Genomic DNA, 19,732 nt, shown 5'->3' on the forward strand with positions numbered 1-19,732 from the left:
AAGAAGAACGGAATGGCACACCATACGAAGAACCGCTAAAAAAGTGACGACACTTTTGATCGAACACATGCTTATCACAACCGAGGCGATAGTGGCAAAAGCAGACATCACTCGTGAATCAGTTCTCAACATACTGCATGAAATTTTCCAAATTACAAAAACGGTCTGTCTTTAGTTTCCACCGCTGCTCAAAGCCATTAAAGAATCCCTCCGAATTGATGCAGCAGCGCAAATGCTGCGTCAATACAGATGACTTTCTTACCGGCTAATCACTGTGGACGAATTCTGAGTGTGTCACCATAACCCCCAGACAAAGGGGCAAAGTAACCAGAGGAAACGTGTGGATTTAGCACTGCCGAAGATGATGAACAGCCAGCGTTATCTGGCAAAATGGTGCTGTGACAGTTCTTGACCCATGGAGTGGTGGTAAAAGATTATGTTCGTAAGGAGCAAACCATAACAGGTGAATACCACCGAAATCGTATAATAAACTTGTCGGAGGCTGTAGCACAAAGTGTCGTAGCAAGATGTGTTTCTGCTCCACGTCAACGCCCCGGCTCATTCAGCACAGGCAGATTCCCACATGTTGCCTCTCTGGGTTATGAAATTTTGCTTCACCCCGTTATTCTCCTAGAGCCATCACGACCTGGTGGGGAGCTCGTTTCATTATTCTCCTGGAACTTCGTTTTTCCTCGTTTATCCTTGGATCTACATCTACAAGATTACTCTTCAAATGGCTCCGAGCACTATGGGACTTAACATCTGAGGTCATCAGTCCCCTAGAACTCACAACTACTTAAACCTAACTAACCTAAGGACATCACACACATCCACGCCCGAGACAGGATTCGAACCTGTGACCGTAGCGGTCGCGCGGTTCCAGACTGAAGCGCCTACAACTGCTCGGCCACACCGGCCGGCGATTACTCTTCACTGCACCCTCAAGTGTATGGAAGAGCATTCATGAAGGCACCTTCAAGCTATTTCTCTCCCGTTCCATTCTCGAACAGTGTGAGCTCTGATTTCTCTTATTACATTGTGATGATTATTCCCCTCTAAATAGGTGGACAACAACAAAATATTTTCACTCTATGACGAGAAAGTGGATGATTGGAATTTCATTCGAAGATCCTGCCGCAACGAAAAAAGCCTTAGCCTAATGATTGCCACTGCCAATTCGCGTATCATATCCATCGCACTTTCTCCCCTGTTTCGTGATAATACGAAACAAGTTGCCATTCTTTGAACTTTTTGCGAGGTGCTCCGTCAGCCCTAGCTGATGCGTTTCCGACACTTCACAGCAGTACTTCAGGTGAGGAGGCATAAGTGTAGTGTAGGCAGTGTCATTAGCAGACCTGTTGCATTTCCTAAGTGTTCTGCCAATAAATCACAGTCTCTGGTGCGCTTTCTTCACAGTGTTATTTATGTCATTAGTAGTGGACCATACAGCCCACTAGTGGGCGTTAGAGCTTTCATAATAGGCTGTAGTGGTTCTAAAACATTTTCGTTAGCTTTTCATACATTTTTGGCGTAATGTATTTGGTAAGTAACAAACATTATATGTTTTAATTTACTGTAAAGTAAACTGACTTCCCTACTTTATAAATCACCATTACTGAGGAACCGACGGTTGGTTAGGCAATTTTACAACTAACAAGGATACAAAAGTGGGAGGTACATAAAGAAAGGTTGACTATCGCTTATCTACTAATCTAACTGACCACTACAATTAAAGATATTCCTAATTGTTGAAATTACAGCCTTTAGATATGTGTGATTTACCGGTATCCGAAATTTAACGGGTTACTTTCAGTACTTATGTCGATTATTTCACGCTTTTCATTATTTAGAGTTAAATTCCTCTTTTTGCACCACAAGATACCTTGTCTAAATCATTTTTCAATTCGTTTTGATCGTCTCATGACTTTACAAAAAAGGTAAATCACCTGCAAATAGTTCAAGAGTGCTGCTTAGATTGTCTCCTAAATTGTTTATATATATATCACGAACAGCAGAGGGCATATAAAACTTCAAAGGGAAACGCCAGTTATCACTTGTATTTCACTCCGTGACTTTTCGTCAGTTACTGAGAACTGTGACCTTTCTGATAGGAAATCACGAATCCAGTCATATAACTGGGACGATACTCCATAGGCTCGCAATTTGATTAGAAGTCGCTTGTGAGGAACAGTGTCAAAAGCCTTGTATCAATCTAAAAATATGGACTCAATTTTGATATCTCCTGTTTCCACAGGAGCTATATTTCTTGAATTAATGTTGGCTATTTGTCAATAAATCGCTTTCTTCTAGGTAATTTGCAATGTTAGAACAGAGTATATGTTTCAAAATCCTGCTGCAAATCTACGTTAGCGATATGAGTCCGTAACGCAGCGGATTACATGCATTGATGCGACCAGTGCAGCTTCCCTTTACTTAGGTACGGACATTACATATAGCGAGTGGTTGTATATGATTGTTACGTACGGGGCTATTATACCAGCAATCACTGAAAGGAATCTAACTGGTATACGATCTGCAATGGGGTCTTACATTTACTGATTTAAGCTGCTTCGCTACATCGAGGATATCTACTTTTAAGTTACTGATGCTTTCATTTGTTCTTGAGTCGAATTCTGAAAAACTTTCTCCGTCTTCTTTGGTGAAGGTATTTCGGGAATACGTGTTTACTAACTTTGATTTAGTGGCAGCGTTATCAGTAACATTGTCATTGCTATCGCACAGTAAAGGTATTGATCAAGTCTTGCCGCTGGTGTACTTTAATTACTACTTGGATCTTCGGGGAAACTATTGCGTGGCAGGCATTTTCAAAGTGACGAGGAGGTGATTTTCGAGGTGGAGTGTATCCCGAATAGTTAAAACGCAGGCTTCTGCCACCTTGGTGCTCAACCAAGTCATCCATCGTTCGGAGAAATGCATCACACTGATGGGTAAGCACAGTCACCAAGTTTCATGATCACAGCGAAATATTTTCTCAGTGATTATTAAAACTTTATGACTGCTCGTCGCACAATCAAGACTGCAAATACAAGAGAAACAACCACAAAAGTAGATTTTCTGATGTTGGATGAAGGTAAAGTACAACCACCCGGAAGATTAATACAGGAAATTAGTAACAATATTGGACAGCAAAGAGACAATAGGATGTGTTGAAATGTAACTTGTGATACTTCGTAAAATAAGACAGGAAATAACTGCGAGGCAATGGTTGGGCAGAAATGAAGAACAGCGCCAAAACAGTGAGGATACTTGGTCGAAATGGCTCTGAGCACTATGGGACTTAACATCTGAGATCATCAGTCCCCTAGACTTAGAACTACTTAAACCTAACTAATCTAAGGACATCACGCACATCCATGCCCGAGGCAGGATTCGAACCTGCGCGGTTCCGGACTGAAGCACCTAGAACCGCTCGGCCACAATGGCCGGCGAGGATACTTGTAGCAGAAATTGTTTAATATCACAGTAGTGGTGACTCCGACATTAGCCACGAGAATGGAGATGATGAATGGAGAAGTCTTATGTTAGAATCACCTTCGCTTTTATGTGATCCTAAGTATAAATTTTATTTGTCGACCTTCTCTGATGCCATGGGCGCTCTAAATCGGATCAGTAGAGGTCAATAGCAGTTGGAGGGATTCTGGTGGCTGTTGTTTTGTTACAGGGTTACATATTTCACAATAACTATAATCCGGAATATGCACTATCCGATTATGGGTATCTGCACATTACTACGTTATGCGAAGTTATTAGATGTCACGCGAGGCGGACACGCCGGTGTGAAACGAGGCAGGGAGTATGGTATTGTCGTCAGAGAGGCAGTAAGAGCAAGATGGGTCAATAAAGATAGTTCAGTGACTTAGCACGAGGTGTAGTCATTGGAGGTCACTTGAGTAATAGGTCAATCAGAGGCATTTCAACCCTTCTCAAGCTGCCATAAGTGATTGTTGATGATCTGACTGTGAAGTGGAATCGCGAAGGAAAAGTAACAGTTAAACCAAAATCAGGAAGACCTCATGTACTGATTGTACCGGGACCGTCGATCTTTGCGGAAAGTGCTCGTAAAAAATCGCATTTAGTCATTGGAATTAATCACTCGTGAGTGTCAAAGAGCAGCCAACAGTCCACCTTGTGCTAAACGCGGTGGTTTCACTGTTTCATGGTGTTAGTTTGGTAGAAAAGGAAGAAAGACATAGGTTTCACGGCCCGTCGATGACTACGTCATTAGGGATGGAAAATGAAATACATTCTCAGACAAAATAAATAAATAAATAAATAAAATTAAAAATAGAAAACGGCCCATAACGACGGAATTATCCGAATGGGACGGAAATAGGTAAATGTGTTGTATTAATCCAAGTACATACAAAAAATTATTACAGTATCAGAAAAATTGAATGATTTATTCAAGTGAAACTGCTTGACGAATTGAGCATATCAGTAACACGTTAGTCCACCTGCGGCCTCTATGGAAGCAGTTATTCGGCTTGTGTTGACTGACAGAGTTTTTGGACGTCCCCGAGTCCAACTGGCGCGCTAGTTTGTGAAATGTCCCGAGAAAGTTGGAGGGCCCTTCCCATAACGCTCCAAACATTCTAAATTGGAGAGAGATCCTGCGACCTTTTGGCCAAAAAGAGTGTTTGGCAATAACAAAGAGAAGCTGTAGAAACCCTCGCAGTGTGCAGGTGGACATTATCTTACTGAAATGTAAGCCCAGGATGGCTTGGCATGAAGGGTAACAAAACGGGGCGTAGAATATCGTCGACACGTCGCTCTGCTGTAAGGTCGCCTTGGATGACAAAGGCGTCGCGGTATGAAAAGAAATAGCACCACAGATCACCACTCATGATTGTCGGGCCGTATGCCGAGCGACGATGAGGTTGGTATCTCACCTCTGCTCGGGGATTCTCCAGATACGCATTCGCTGGTTATCTGGGATCATTTCGTCACGGAGCTCATTAGCGGTGCTATACCAACCTCACTGTCGCCTGCCTTGTGACGAGACCACCAGTAATGATGGTCTGGGTTCAAATGGTTCAAATGGCTCTGAGAACTATAGGACTTAACTTCTGAGGTCATCAGTCCTCTAGAACTTAGAACTACTTAAACCTAACTATTCTAAGGACATCACGCACATCCATGCCCGAGGCAGGATTCGAACCTGCGACCGTAGTTGTCACTCGGTTCCAGACTGTAGCGCCTAGAACCGCTCGGCCACCCCGGCCTGCGATGATCTGGGGTGCCATTTCTTATCATAGCAGGACCCCTGTCGTTATCCTCCACGACACCCTTGCAGCACAACGGTATGTCGACGGTGTTCTAAGTCCCATTTTTTTTCTCTTCATAGCAAGCTATCCTGGGTTTACATTCAGAAAGATAATGCTCCACCGCACAAGGCAAGATTTTCTACCGCTCCTATTCACTTTTGCCAAACGTTACCTTGATTATCAAGGTCCCTAGATCTCTCCCCAGTTTAGAACCTTTGAGCATTATGGGCAGGACCCTCCAACGAGTTCGGAATTCTGATGATCTTACGCACCAGTTAGACATAATTTGGCACTATGTCCCTAGGGAGGACATCCCACAACACTGTCAGTCAATGTCCAGCCCAATAACTGCTTGCGTAAGGGCCGGAGTTGGACCTACACGTTATTGTCTTTCTCAATTTGTGAAGCTCTTTGTCTTGAAAAATCATCTATTTTTTTGTTTTGTTTTGAAATTGTAGTCTTTTTTTGACTGACACGTGGATAACATCCAGCATTATCCATCTCATTTCGATAACTCCTTCGTGGTGCCTCTTTTTTTTTGTCTTAGCGTACATTACAGCCACAAGCTTTGAGCGTGGAAAGAGCTAGCCTGGCCGTTTCGCAGGAACTACTTGTCATTTACCTTTAGGGATTTAAGGAAATTATGGAAAAAATAAATCTAGATCGCCGGACTGCGATCTGGACAACCAACATCTAGGAAATGGATAGTCTTACCACTTTGTCACCGCAGTCGCAGGTTCGAATCCTGCCTCTGGCATGGATGTCTGTGATGTCCTTGGGTTAGTTAGGTTTGAGTAGTTCTACGTTCTAGGGTACTGATGACCTCAGATATTAAGTCCCATAGTGCTCAGAGCCATTTCAGTCGTTTGAAGAGGCACAGGAAAGTGTCAAATAATCACGATAAGTAAAAATACTGTAAGGTCTAAATGACTCATGGGGTTGCAACAGAGAGGCCTCAGAGAACATGGGACCTAAACTACTGGACGGCCCGATGAGGTTTCCTACATAAATTAAGTGTAGTAGCCGCAAAACCTGTTCCGTTCACTAATAAATTAACATCGCTACGAGTAGGATAACAATATTTATGATGGCAGTATATTATGTAAAATAAGATTATGCATCTTTTGACCTACAAATTGCTGTAATTATAGGTCGATTACCGAAGATTATGCTTATTTTATTTAATGAACCCGACTGTTTGTGAACAATTTCCATGTGGCACAAGCAGAAGAAATGTCACCACTTGGAAACTTGTGCAAAAATGTTAGATATTATTGTAAGGCACATTCTCGTAGAGAAAATAATGCTAAAGAAGCTGGTGCGAAGATATTAGATGTTCTTATACGCTACATTCTTGCAGAGAAAATAATTATCGGTCTAGTGCTGAGAATGATATTTCACGAAGTAAGCTTTTCACCGGTGCACTTCGGTTAGTTACTTTTGTATTGTATCCTACACAGTCTTTTGTAGACTATAGACAGATTATCAAAGCTCATCATCGTCATACAGCCTTAATAACTACAAATTAGCAGTAAAATGGGAACACTGGCCGAAATCACATATACTGATGCAAACCAAATCATAATATTAGCTGCCATGAAGAGAGTAACACATAAATTTTATTTTATCATTTTGTAGATAAAAATCCCCTTTTCCTTTCTGCAATGTGTTTTATTTGTTCCAGATGCATTTCCCCTTTTAATTTAAGGCATCTTCGGGGGAATAGTTATTTGACTGTGGTGTCACCGCCAGACACCACACTTGCTAGGTGGTAGCCTTTAAATCGGCCGCGGTCCGTTAGTATACGTCGGACCCGCGTGTCGCCACTGTCAGTGATTGCAAACCGAGCACCGCCACACGGTAGGTCTAGAGAGACTTCCTAGCACTCGCCCCAGTTGTACAGCAGACTTTGCCAGGGATGGATCACTGACAAATACGCTCTCATTTGCCGAGACGATAGTTAGCATAACCTTCAGCTACGTCATTTGCTACGACCTAGCAAGGCGCCATTACCAGTTTATATTGAGATTGTAATTCATGTATCATCAAGAGCGATGTTCTCCAACTATGGATTAAAGTTAAGTATTCCAAGAGCTCCCTACTTTATTTATTAGACTCAACTCCGTTAACTGTTCCAGACCTCACGCCAGCCTGCGTGAGCTTAAACGCGTGCACTTCGGCCTCCTCTAGCAACACGGTGTTGGCTCTTCTGCCAACACATCATCGAGATTTTCGTTAGCATCTGCGCTTCCTCTCATATGGTCACATCCTGGAGGTCGCACTATAACTGCACTTATTAAACACAAGCACATTTTACCGTTACTAACTGTTTTCTTCACAATTGTCATGTTATTTGCGGTAATTTCTGTGAAGCATTATTATTAGTCTGTCACTAGTTGTAGATATTTTACGGGAAAACTGTGATTTGAAAGTCGTAAGTACTGTCTATTCACTTTAAGTCTCTTCCTGGTTGGTTTGTGCTCTCTCGTCCGAACAAGACACAGCCAGGGCAAAAGCACCACAGGCGCAATGATGCGAGCTGGTGCCAATGTCATAAGAGACTCGCCACTTGCACGAGTTCCAACAGCGCCACGGGCGGCGCTGTGGATTAAGATGTCGATTTCGCTTCGGCCAATTGCCGACCGAGTACAGTTCGCCAATGACCTGACGACAAGTGACAGGAGCCTACTCGGATGACAGAAGAGCAGTTGTCGCCCACTTGGTTATAGATCATCGTCCAGAACTCACTTGCACAGGGAACATCGTTTAGTGAACTCTGAGAAGTATACAGACAATTGTTGTAAATTGCATTTTCTGTGTGCTGTGAGGTTTGGCTACGATTATTTGCCCTCAGTCATTGACGGCCTTTTTTGTGTTATATTACAAGTAGTACTGCAGACTTCACTATTCAATTGGTCACAAAGATAAGTAAATCTTTTAGTTCATTTGTGTGACTTTGTTACTAATTTGTTGGAGTGTTATAGAACATTCGTTATCCTATCCTGTTATCTGACCCTGGGGCATAGCTGTGTGGTAATGGCAGGGAGAAATTGTCTTAGCGGTGTACTGCATCAGAGCCGTTTCACGAACCCATAAACTCGTCCTACATTAAGAACAGTAGTATCTCGGCCTCCACAGCAGTATCGACGAGGCGTTTACAAAAGTTTGCAACTAATGATAGAAGAATAATAGTGCTTACAGGAATTAACCCAAGGAAACGAAATTTATGAGGAAAAAGGTTCATAAAGGGGAAAGTGCTCATGTTTCGCAAGTGAAGTTATAGTGCGACTTCCAGCATATGACCACATGGTAGGAAAAGATGATGCCAGCGGGTTGTATTTACAAAACGAATATTTCTGTGCTTGCTGCGGATGATGGCAACGCAAACAATTTTATTTATTTTATCACTTTAGCTAAAAGTGTCTAAGTAGATTTGCAGCCGTATTGGGACCAAGTGGTGAGACACTTGTCTTGATCGGCAACGTAATTTTATTTGTCATATCATGAAGCGTTTCGGGAGATTCCCACCATCAGATCTGTGGCATGAACAAAGGATGTAAGATAACATATTAAAAGGATTATATTCCAACAATATAAAACAACTGGGAACATACAGGATATTTGGGGAGGAAAGGTCAATATTTTAGACAGTGATAGTATAAGTAATTCTGAACAAAAATGTTATGTGAACATAGGTGCGCAAATGCTTCGTTAGGGAGATATGGGTACAATGTTACAGAGAAGTACAGTTATGTTACACATTTTTACATAATGTTTATTTACTTTGCATTTAGTATATAATGCATTACATCATGCATGTTACATGTATTCAGTTGAAAAAGACGTACCACGTCTTTTACAAACGGTTGTAACACTTATCGTAGAGATGTTGTACAGTGCACATAACAGGTTCGAATATCTCACCATGAACGTCAGTGCACATTTACGCTCTAACGATAACATGTTGTGTTGCTTGTTCAACTGCCTGTAGTTGGTTCCTAAGCAGTTCAGCAGCGTACATGATGCGACGAAGCAGTTCATCTCGTGTATTTACTTTCACATTGTGCACCTCTGATTTCATCCAACCCCATAAACAGAGATCTAAATGTGTAAGGTCTGGAGATCTTGGAGACCAGTTTATAGTACCGCCACGGCCAATCCAGCGATTAGGGTAGGTGCGGTTGAGATGGTCCCACACACGTAACGTAACATGTGGAGGGGCACCGTCATATTGATAAGAAACGTCTTCCAGTAGTTCCACAAATGAATTTTCTCCCGTAAATCGCTTATTGATAATAAATGGACATATCAAAAGGTTACCGATACTGCCGCACCAAATATTTATGGCAAAAGGAACTTGGAAATCGCTCTTCGCTGAAGCGTGTGTATTTTCCCGTGACAATCGATGATTATTGCTTGTGTTGTTTATTCTACGTCGTGTAAACTGGACCTCGTCAGTGAATAGTATGTATGGAAGCAAATGACTTTTGCCGGCCTGTGTGGCCGAGCGGTTCTAGGCGCTTCAGTCTGGAACCGCGCGACCGCTACGGTCGCAGGTTCGAATCCTGCCTCGGGCATGGATGTGTGTGATGTCCTTAGGTTAGTTAGGTTTAAGTAGTTCTAAGTTCTATGGGACTGATGACCTCAGAAGTTAAGTCCCATAGTGCTCAGCGCCATTTGAACCATTTTTGCACCAAATGACTATTCTCAATTACCCAGTGACAGAACTGAAGTCGTTGGGCATTGTCGCCAACGTGGAGATTTGGGACACGCTGTTTGTGAAACGGATACAGGCTTTCGGCATGTAATGTTCCCGATACACGCGTCTGTGGGACATTCATACGCAGGGACATTCTTTGAACTCTCGTATTGGGTCTTAGCGCAACACTTGTGATAATTTCTTCCTGTTCTTACAAAGTTTCTTGATGTGTACGCTAGGACGAAAAATACGTACTTGGAAGAGAGCCTGTTGCACGCAACATGATAAACACTTTGGTAAACATCCTGCGATCAGGTACTCGTCGAGTCGTAAGGCGCCTGTGATTTCTTCTTTTGCAGCGGTAGCAGTAGCGTCGCAGAAGCTATAAACATGCACCATATCAGCGTATTCCTCATTACTGTAGACGTGTGGCATTGTTAGCAGAGCTAGTACAGTTAACACCATGCACTACACAGCTAACCGATCCGTCGCCGGTACACTACACGCCGGCCGGGGTGGCCGAGCGGTTCTAGGTGCTACAGTCTGGAACCGCGCGACCGCTACGGTCGCAGGTTCGAATCCTGCCTCGGGCATGGGTGAGTGTGATGTCCTTAGGTTAGTTAGGTTTAACTAGTTCTAAGTTCTAGGGGACTGATGACCTAAGTAGTTAAGTCCCATAGTGCTCAGTGCCATTTGGTACAGAACACAATGCGGCTTACACGGTACAACTGCGCAAACAACGGGTGATTGTACTATGTAAGTCACATGACCATAATACGTGGTAGGTTGCATAGCGTAAACATGGCATGTACTCGTGCATTGTTTGCAAGAGAATCACTTTACGGTCCAGTTGTGTATACGTTCACGTTGTGTATACGTTCAAGTGGTGCACATTAATTTTGCAGAATTAATGTTTCTTTCAATACCCCTACCTCCTTGACGAAGCATTTGCATACCTATATTCATTTAACATTTTTTGTTCAGAATTACTTAGTCTATACTATCACTGTTTAAAATATTGACTTTTGCTCCCCAAAAACCATGTATAAATTACAATTAACAGACTGTATCCTGCCACTTCTTCAACACTATTGATCGTTTTCCTTCCAGTTCCACTTGCAAATAGAGCGAGGGAAAAATGACTATTTATATGCCTCCGTACAAGCTTTAATATCTCTTATGTTCGCGGTCCTTACGCAAAATATATGTTGGCGGCAGTAGGATTGTTCAGCAGTCAACTTCAAATGCCGGTTCTCTAAATTTTCTCATTGGCGTTGCTCAAAAGGAACTTCGCAATATATCATGTTAAAAAGGGCAAGCTGAATTTCACTAGAGCGATGCTTTCTAAAATTGATCTTGTAGTGTCGGCAGACTTGCCAACACTACGTACACTAATTGAAAGAGGCGGCCAAGATGCACGCGCTAACTCACGAAGGATGGAGTGAGGTCTGAAACAGGAGACTTAATGAATGCTATAAAGAAAAGTACATAGCTTCTGCACTACTTAACTTTTAATCCTTCCTTTGTATACATCGTTCTTGCTGAGACATCTGGAGATTGTGGCGATACAAGTGAGACTCTTTAGATACAAGCTATCTAAGGCTAATGGCGCCTTGCTAGGTCGTAGATATGAACTTAGCTGAAGGCTATTCTACTGTCTCTCGGCAAATGAGAGCAAAGGCTTCGTCCGTATAGTCGCTAGCAACGTCGTCGTACAACTGGGGCGAGTTCTCGTACGTCTCTCGAGACCTGCCGTGTGGTGGCGCTCGGTCTGCGATCACACAGTGGCGACACGCGGGTCCGACATGTACTAATGGACCGCGGCCGATTTAAGCTACCACCTAGCAAGTGTGGTGTCTAGCAGTGACACCACAGATCTGTGTACAGAAGCTTTTCTGTCTCAAGGAAATTTATTATATTGGAACAGAGAATATTATCAAAAACTCTGCTGTAAACCGATGTTGAAGATATTAGACTCTTACAGCATCAGTGCTCAACGGAGATAAGCAGTTCCTCATTATACAATGGAAACAGTTTGACCGATAGGAGCTGTTAATGATTATGACGTCAGTCGTAACCGTTATGTAACAAACGCTTGTTAAAAAGTACATAAACACTTTAGATAGATGTTGTCGCTTATTATCATTGACGGCTTCCATTAATAATCATCATCAAAGTGTAAAAGTTCATATATCATGTCATACCAATATGGCAATACTGACATGGTATGATAAGTAAATAATATATGCAATTTGATATTGTGATTATGGTTATTAATCGACGTTTTCAGTGTTGGAACCATCGTTTCACCATATTCCACACATTTTCAAATGGCGACAAGTCTGCTGATGTGGCGGACCAGGGCGAAAGGCTGACATCTTGTGACATCAAGAACGCATGTGTGCAGCAACATGTGGTCGTGCATTGTCTTGCTGAAAAATGGCGTCAAGGGTATTGTGAAGGAAGGGTATGGCTACGGGTCGCAGGATGTCATTCACTTAGGTCACACTGGTCATAGTGTCACACTGGTCGAAGTGCCCTGCACACGTACCAACTGTGATTTGTGTTTATGCCCAATAGCACCCCACACCATAAGGCCTTGAATTGGCGTTATATTGCTTGTGCTAATGCAGTCACTGTGATGCCGCTCCCCCTTCTGCGGAGAACCACAATGCGGCCATCATTTTGAAACAAACAGAACCTGGATTCATCCGAAACACTATCAGATGCGGTTTCTGTCCACAATGACGTCGCTCTAGTACGTTTGTCCCCATTTGTCAAAGGTAGGCGGAGAAGTGGACGGCGCGCATGTAAGTTATGCTGTTATAAACGACGAGCGTACGATGTCTTACACTCTTCCACTGTTGCGCCAGAGCCGAGGAGGACGCAGATCTGTCCTGCAGTGCTATTCGCAAGAGGAGTCGATGTTCTTCGGGGATGGTCTGAGTGCTGCGACGTGATCCATCTCGTAGTGTTCTACGATACTCCGTGAACCATTTTCCATACACACCCGTCGCACTGCCGCCAACACATCCTCCAACAAGAGTAGCAATTTCCGGGATGGATGCATACCTATATTCATTTCACATTTTTTGTTCAGAATTACTTAGTCTATACTATCACTGTTTAAAATATTGACTTTTGCTCCCCAAAAACCCTGTATAAATTACGTCTCTTATTTCAATTATGCACTCTCTTTAAGACTCACATCCTGTACGTCTGCGCAAGTCACACTGATGCAATACCTTCGATTTATTGTGACAATGAGAACCAGAGGCACATGTTACCGGTAGATGGTGCTGCGCAGCGATATCGATTTTGACGTTGAACCAGCGGGCCTACGTCGTTCAACTGCTAATCATTTGTGCAGAACATGATAATATACGTGTCCTGTGAATATGAACATCCTATCACTAGTCGTTCAAGGTATTTTCCTGAACATGAGTGTACAGTACGGCACGCAGTTAAAGGAATGATAAGAGTAGAATGTGAAACGAGTAGGCAGTAGGGAACATCGAAAAGAGATTTCAGTAACATCACTGAAGAATTCTGACATAAGGGAGAATGACGAATGCGTTTTCGAGACTCAAGATTAAATCTAACCCTGTAAATGAAGATGGATGTTTATAAAATAATATATTGCGTCACAAAGCTTAAATATATATAAAATATTCGCATTTCCGATTTCAGGCAGTACTCGTCCTTTGCATTTACAAATGCGCTGACGCTACTAAAATGCTTCGTACGGATGTATAGGAGATACGTCTAGGCTCTTTGAACATCACTAAGATATTTTAGTGAATGAGAATTGGCCAAAAATATGCAAGCACCAGTGACACATTGCCATATCTAATACGGTGTAGGAAATCTGTTGGCATTCGAAACACGTTACAGTCGTCTCGGAATTGATAAATACAGTTTCTGTACAGTTTTGAAGGAACCTCATACCGTCTTTCCTGCAGAATAGTGGCAAGTTCTGGTAAGGAAAATGGAGGCAGACCGCGATGATGCACACTTCTCTCCCAAGTAGACAACAAATGCTCAGTAATACTGAGATCTGGTAACTGTGATGGCAGCTGAGATGCGAGTCTTATGAACAAGGGCCCTGTCGTCTTGGAACACAGCACTACCATTGTGGAACAAACATTGTACCATGGTACGGACCTGATCGGCCACAATGGTCACATAATTCTCTGCAGTCATGCGACCTTACAGAGTACCCATGTACACTGCTGGTCATTAAAATTGCTACACCACGAAGATCACGTACTACGGACGCGAAATTTAACTGTCAGGAAGAAGATGCTGTGATATGCAAATGATTAGCTTTTCAGACGTTTCACACAAGGCTGGCGCCGGTGGCGACACCTACAACGTGCTGACATGAGGAAAGTTTCCAACCGATTTCTCATACACAAACAGCTGTTGACCGACGTTGCTTGGTGAAACGTTGTTGTAATGCCTCATGTAAGGAGGAAAATGCTTACCATCACGTTTCCGACTTTGATAAAGGTCGGATTGTAGCCTATCGCGATTGCGGTTTATCGTATCGCGACATTGATGCTCGCGTTGGTCGAGATCCAATGACTGTTAGCAGAATATGGAATACGTGGCTTCAGGAGGGTAATACGGAACGCCGTGCTGGATCCCAACGGCCTCGTATCACTAGCAGTCGAGATGACAGGCATCTTATCCACATGGCAGTAACGGATCGTGCTTCCACATCTCGATCCGTGAGTCAACACATGGGGACGTTTACAAGGCAACAACCATCTGCACGAACAGATCGACGACGTTTGCAGCAGCATGGACTATCAGCTCGGAGACCATGGCTGCGGTTACCCTAGACGCTGCATCACAGACAGGAGCGCCTGCGATGGTGTACTCAACGACGAACCTGCGTGCACGAATGGCAAAACGTCATTTTTTCGGATGAATCCAGGTTCTGTTTACAGCATCATAATGGTCGCATCCATGTTGGGCGACATCGCGGTGAACTCACATTGGAAGCGTGTGTTCGCCATCGCCATACTGGCGTATCTCCTGGCGTGATGGTATGGGGTACCATTGGCTACACGTCTCGGTCTCCTCTTGTTGGCATTGACGGCACTTCGGACAGTGGACGTTACATTTCAGATGCGTTACGACCCGTGGCTCTACCCTTCATTCGATCCCTGTGAAAGCCTACATTTCAGCAGGATAATGCACGACCGCATGTTGCAGGTCCTGTACGGGCCTTTCTGGATACAGAAAATGTTCGACTGCTGCCCTGGCCAGCACATCCTCCAGACCTCTCACCAATTGAAATCATGTGGTCAATGGTGGCCGAGCAACTGGCTCGTCACAATACGCCAGTCAATACTCTTGATGAACTGTGGTATCGTGTTGAAGCTGCATGAGCAGCTGTACTTGTACACGCCATCCAAGCTCTGTTTGGCCCAACGCCCAGGCGTGTCAAGGCCGTTATTACGGCCAGAGGTGGTTGTTCTGGGTACTGATTTCTCAGGATCTAAGCACCCAAATTGCTTGAAAAGGTAATCACATGTCATTTCTAGTATAATATATTTGTCCAATGAATACCCTTTTCTCATCTGCATTTCTTCTTGGTGTAGCAATTTTAATGGCCAGTAGTGTAATTCCATTGTATGGCTGTCCAAATCCTCACCGCACCACTGCCATGTTTTATTCTTGGGACGTAAACTCGGCCAGAAACTGGAAACAGTGTGAAATAAGACTGCCTCGACCAAATGACTAAGCCGTGCGTGGTTCGTGTTCATGCCGTTTCTTGCTTGACAGTTTGTCTTTACGGGACTGTTGCCTCGTTTCTTATTCGATTTACTGGCGTCACTAAGTTGCTGGCTTGCCTACCCGTGAGTGGCAGCAGCAGCGCGTAGCGATTTGAGCACTGTCGTATTATCTTTGAAGCTTTCGCTAGTATTTCCGGCTCGTCGTGTGTCGGGCGTTCAGTCGGGACGGAGAACCAGTGAGGTGCGGACAGCCAGTACTCGCCGATAGCTGGCGACACACATGTACTGTACGACGGAAGGAGACTTGAGCAGGGACGACCGTTCGTTGGTCGGTCGGTCGTCTCATCGGACGGAGTGTATTTGGTTGCCGACCGTTTATGGAAACTCTGTGTGTGCGTCGACTTGCGATTTCTCCTTGTTGTACCACAGTGATTGGTTTTAGGATTGTCGGAGATCTTGGCGCAAGTGTTTACGTGGAACTGTGTGTAGCTTCTGTGATTTCCACCGAGCAGTTACGAATGCTGTCTGCGTACTGCAGTAGGCAGTGGGTCGGTCGGGGCAGAGCAGCGAGTGTGTGTTTCCTCGCTGTGTTGATCCTGACCGGCAGGGCATGTAGTTCGACAGCCTTTGGTGTTTGTTTATATTTTTGAGTGGGTATTGTGCCTTTGATGTATTTAGACGCCGATGTTGAAGACGTAGTGCTGCTGGTATCTTCGTCCTCGCTGATATTTTCCGTTGTCGTGCCGTCGGTCGGGCGGAAAGGGGTTGATTAGGTTGTTGGTCGGTCCCTGAGCCGTCCCTGGGTCGGGTTGCCGTCCGATTATTTAGTTTTACGCTTGGCTGCCTGTCTCACCTAAACTTATGTTAGAGTTACCTCCTCAGGCCGACCCCTGCAGCACTTTTGAGCACCACTGTTCTGTTGTTTTTAGATTGTGATTTTCTTTTGTCTCAAGTAATGTGCGAGGCCTTCAGCCGTCTATTAATTTATTTGTTTTAATTTTAAAATAAGGCCTTCAGCCGACTTAAATTACAATTTCAAGATTGAATTGTTTAAAACTTATTTTAAAAAAGGAGATTTTGCTCTATTTCAAATCTTTCTTATTCAGGCCTTAAACCTTGAGTTGTTCTATGTCCAGTGTGTGGGCTTCAGCCGAGTATTTATGTAATTTTTTTCTTTTTTTTAACTAAGGCACTCAGCCGTGTGTATTCCTTAAAGCAATTTTAGTAACTTGTGTTCGGGCCTTCAGTGGTATTGTTTTTTGAGCATGTGCGATTAAGTGTTTTTAGGAAAATAAAGTTTGTGTGTTTTGTGCAACTAATAGTAACTGACCTTGGCCCCTTTCCACAACCATAACGTGATCCGCTCTGACCTACAACCCCAGATTTCAATGACTTTCTTCCATTGCTCCAGAGCCCATTTTTATAGCTTCTGCACCTCGTTTCCCTCTCACGGTTAATTGCATCACTGATAAGTAGTTTTGGAATTCCAGCTCGCTCACCGTTTACCCGCTTACGGAACTCCTTTCGTGTTGCTTTGGTGCTGACACGTTTCGCGAGTGCGGCATTCTGCGGTGACTTTTGCAGCTGTCGTCCTCTTACTTTTGGTCAAAATCCTATTCAGTGACCGTCACTCACAGTCACTCAACACACAATTTCCTCAGTCCTGTTTCGATATGGTGCATCTTCAAACAGCGAAAACTTCAGCTCCGTTGATTACGAAAGCATCCACCACACGACCAGCAACAGTTTGCCCACGTTTGAATTCACTTCGCGCCGACATAACGCATTAACAACTACGGAAAACGCTGCTCTCACAACGGCTGACCCTCCAACGTATTGAGGACACTGCGCCGGCCGGGGTGGCCGAGCGGTTCTAGGCGCTACAGTCTGGAACCGCGCGACCGCTGCGGTCGCAGGTTCGACTCCTGCCTCGGGCATGGATGTGTGTGATATCCTTAGGATAGTTAGGTTTAAGTAGCTCTAAGTTCTACGGGACTGATGACCTCAGAAGTTAAGGCCCAAGGTGCTCAGAGCCATTTGAACTATATATATATATATATATATATATATATATATATATATATATATATATATATATATATATATATTTTTGAGGTTGAAGAATTGTGTTTTTCGTGTTAATTCAAGGGCCACAAGCAGATAAAGGCATATTATGTAGAGACAGTCAACAGATCAGCTACTTTCCATTTTTATTGTAAACTATGAATGAATTCCAGAATGAGATTTTCACTCTGCAGCGGAGTGTCCCGAGTTTGAGTCTCTGTGCGACACACAGTTTTAATCTGCCAGGAATTTTCATGAATGAATTGTTAAATTTTAAGTTTTATCCTTATATAATGTCACAAGTTTGTTGTGGACCCTCCTGTTCGTAATCTTTTAAAGCAAATGGAGCATTGGACTTCCTTAGCACCGCACTTCGTACAATACTTTCAAACTAGGGTCGGTGCCTTTCTGAAATACAAATAATATTCAACGAGGACAGCGTGAAACTAACATGTAATATATCAGATGGGGGAAGTGTTCTACACAGAATGTACACTACTGGCTATTAAAATTTCTACACCAAGAAGATGACATGCTACAGGCGTGAAATTTAACCGGCAGGAAGAAGATGCTGTGATATGTAAATGATTAGCTTTCCAGAGCATTCACAGAAGGTTGTCGCCGGTGGCGACACCTACAACGTGTTGACACGAGGAAAGTTTCCAACCGATTTCTCATACACAAACAGCAGTTGAGCGGCGTTGCCTGGTGAAACGTTGTTATGATGCCTCGTGTAGGGAGGAGAAATGCGTACCATCACGTTTGCGACATTGATAAAGGTCGGATTCTAGCCTATCGCGATTGCGGTTTATCGTATCGCTACATTGCTGATCACGTTGGTTAAGATCCAATGACTGTTAGCAGAATATGGAATTGGTGGGTTCAGGAGGGTAATACGGAACGCCGTGCTGGATCCCAACGGCCTCGTATCACTAGCAGTCGAGATTACAGGCGGCTTATCCGCATGGCTGTAACGGATCGTGCAGCCACGTCTCGATCCGTGAGTCAACAGATGGGGACGTTTGCAAGACAACAACCATCTGCACGAACAGTTCGACGACGTTTGCAGCAGCATGGACTATCAGCTCGGAGACCATGGCTGCGGTTACCCTTGACACTGCATCACAGACAGGAGCGCGTGCGTGTACTCAATGACGAAGCTGGGTGCACGAACTGCAAAACGTCATTTTTTCGGATGAATCCAGTTTCTATTTACAGCATCATGATGGTTGCATCCGTGTTTGGCGTCGTCGCGGTGAACGCACATTGGTAGCGTGTATTCGTCATCGCCATATGGCTTATCAAGCGGCGTGATGGTATGGGGTACCATTGGTTACACGTCTCGGTCACCACTTGTTCGCATTGATGGCACTTTGAACAGTGGACGTTACATTTCAGATGTGTTACGACCCGTGGCTCTACCCTTCATTCAATCCCTGCGAAACCCTACATTTCAGCAGGATAATGCATGACCGTAAGTGGCAGGTCCTGTACGAGCCTTTCTGGATACAGAAAATGTTCGACTGCTGCCCTGGCCAGCACATTCTCCAAATCTCTCACCAACTGAAAACGGTTGGTCAATGGTGGCCGAACAACTGTCTCGTCACAATACGCCAGTCACTACTCTTGATGAGCTGTGGTATCTTCTTGAAGCTGCATGGGCAGCTGTACCTGTACACGCCATCCAAGCTCTGACTCAATGCCCAGGCGTATCAAGGCCGTTATTAGGGCCAGAGGTGGTTGTTGTGGGTACAGATTTCTCAGGATCTTTGCACCCAAATTGCATGAAAATGTAATCACATGTGATTTCTTGTATAACATATTTGCCAATGAATACCCGTTTATCATCTGCATTTCTTCTTGCGGTAGCAATTTTAATGGCCAGTGGTGTACATGTGCCATGCAGTTAGTCATATTACGCCGTAACGGGTACATTT

Source organism: Schistocerca nitens, chromosome 8 (assembly GCF_023898315.1).
Source record: "Schistocerca nitens isolate TAMUIC-IGC-003100 chromosome 8, iqSchNite1.1, whole genome shotgun sequence".
NCBI classification, from domain to species: domain Eukaryota; kingdom Metazoa; phylum Arthropoda; class Insecta; order Orthoptera; family Acrididae; genus Schistocerca; species Schistocerca nitens.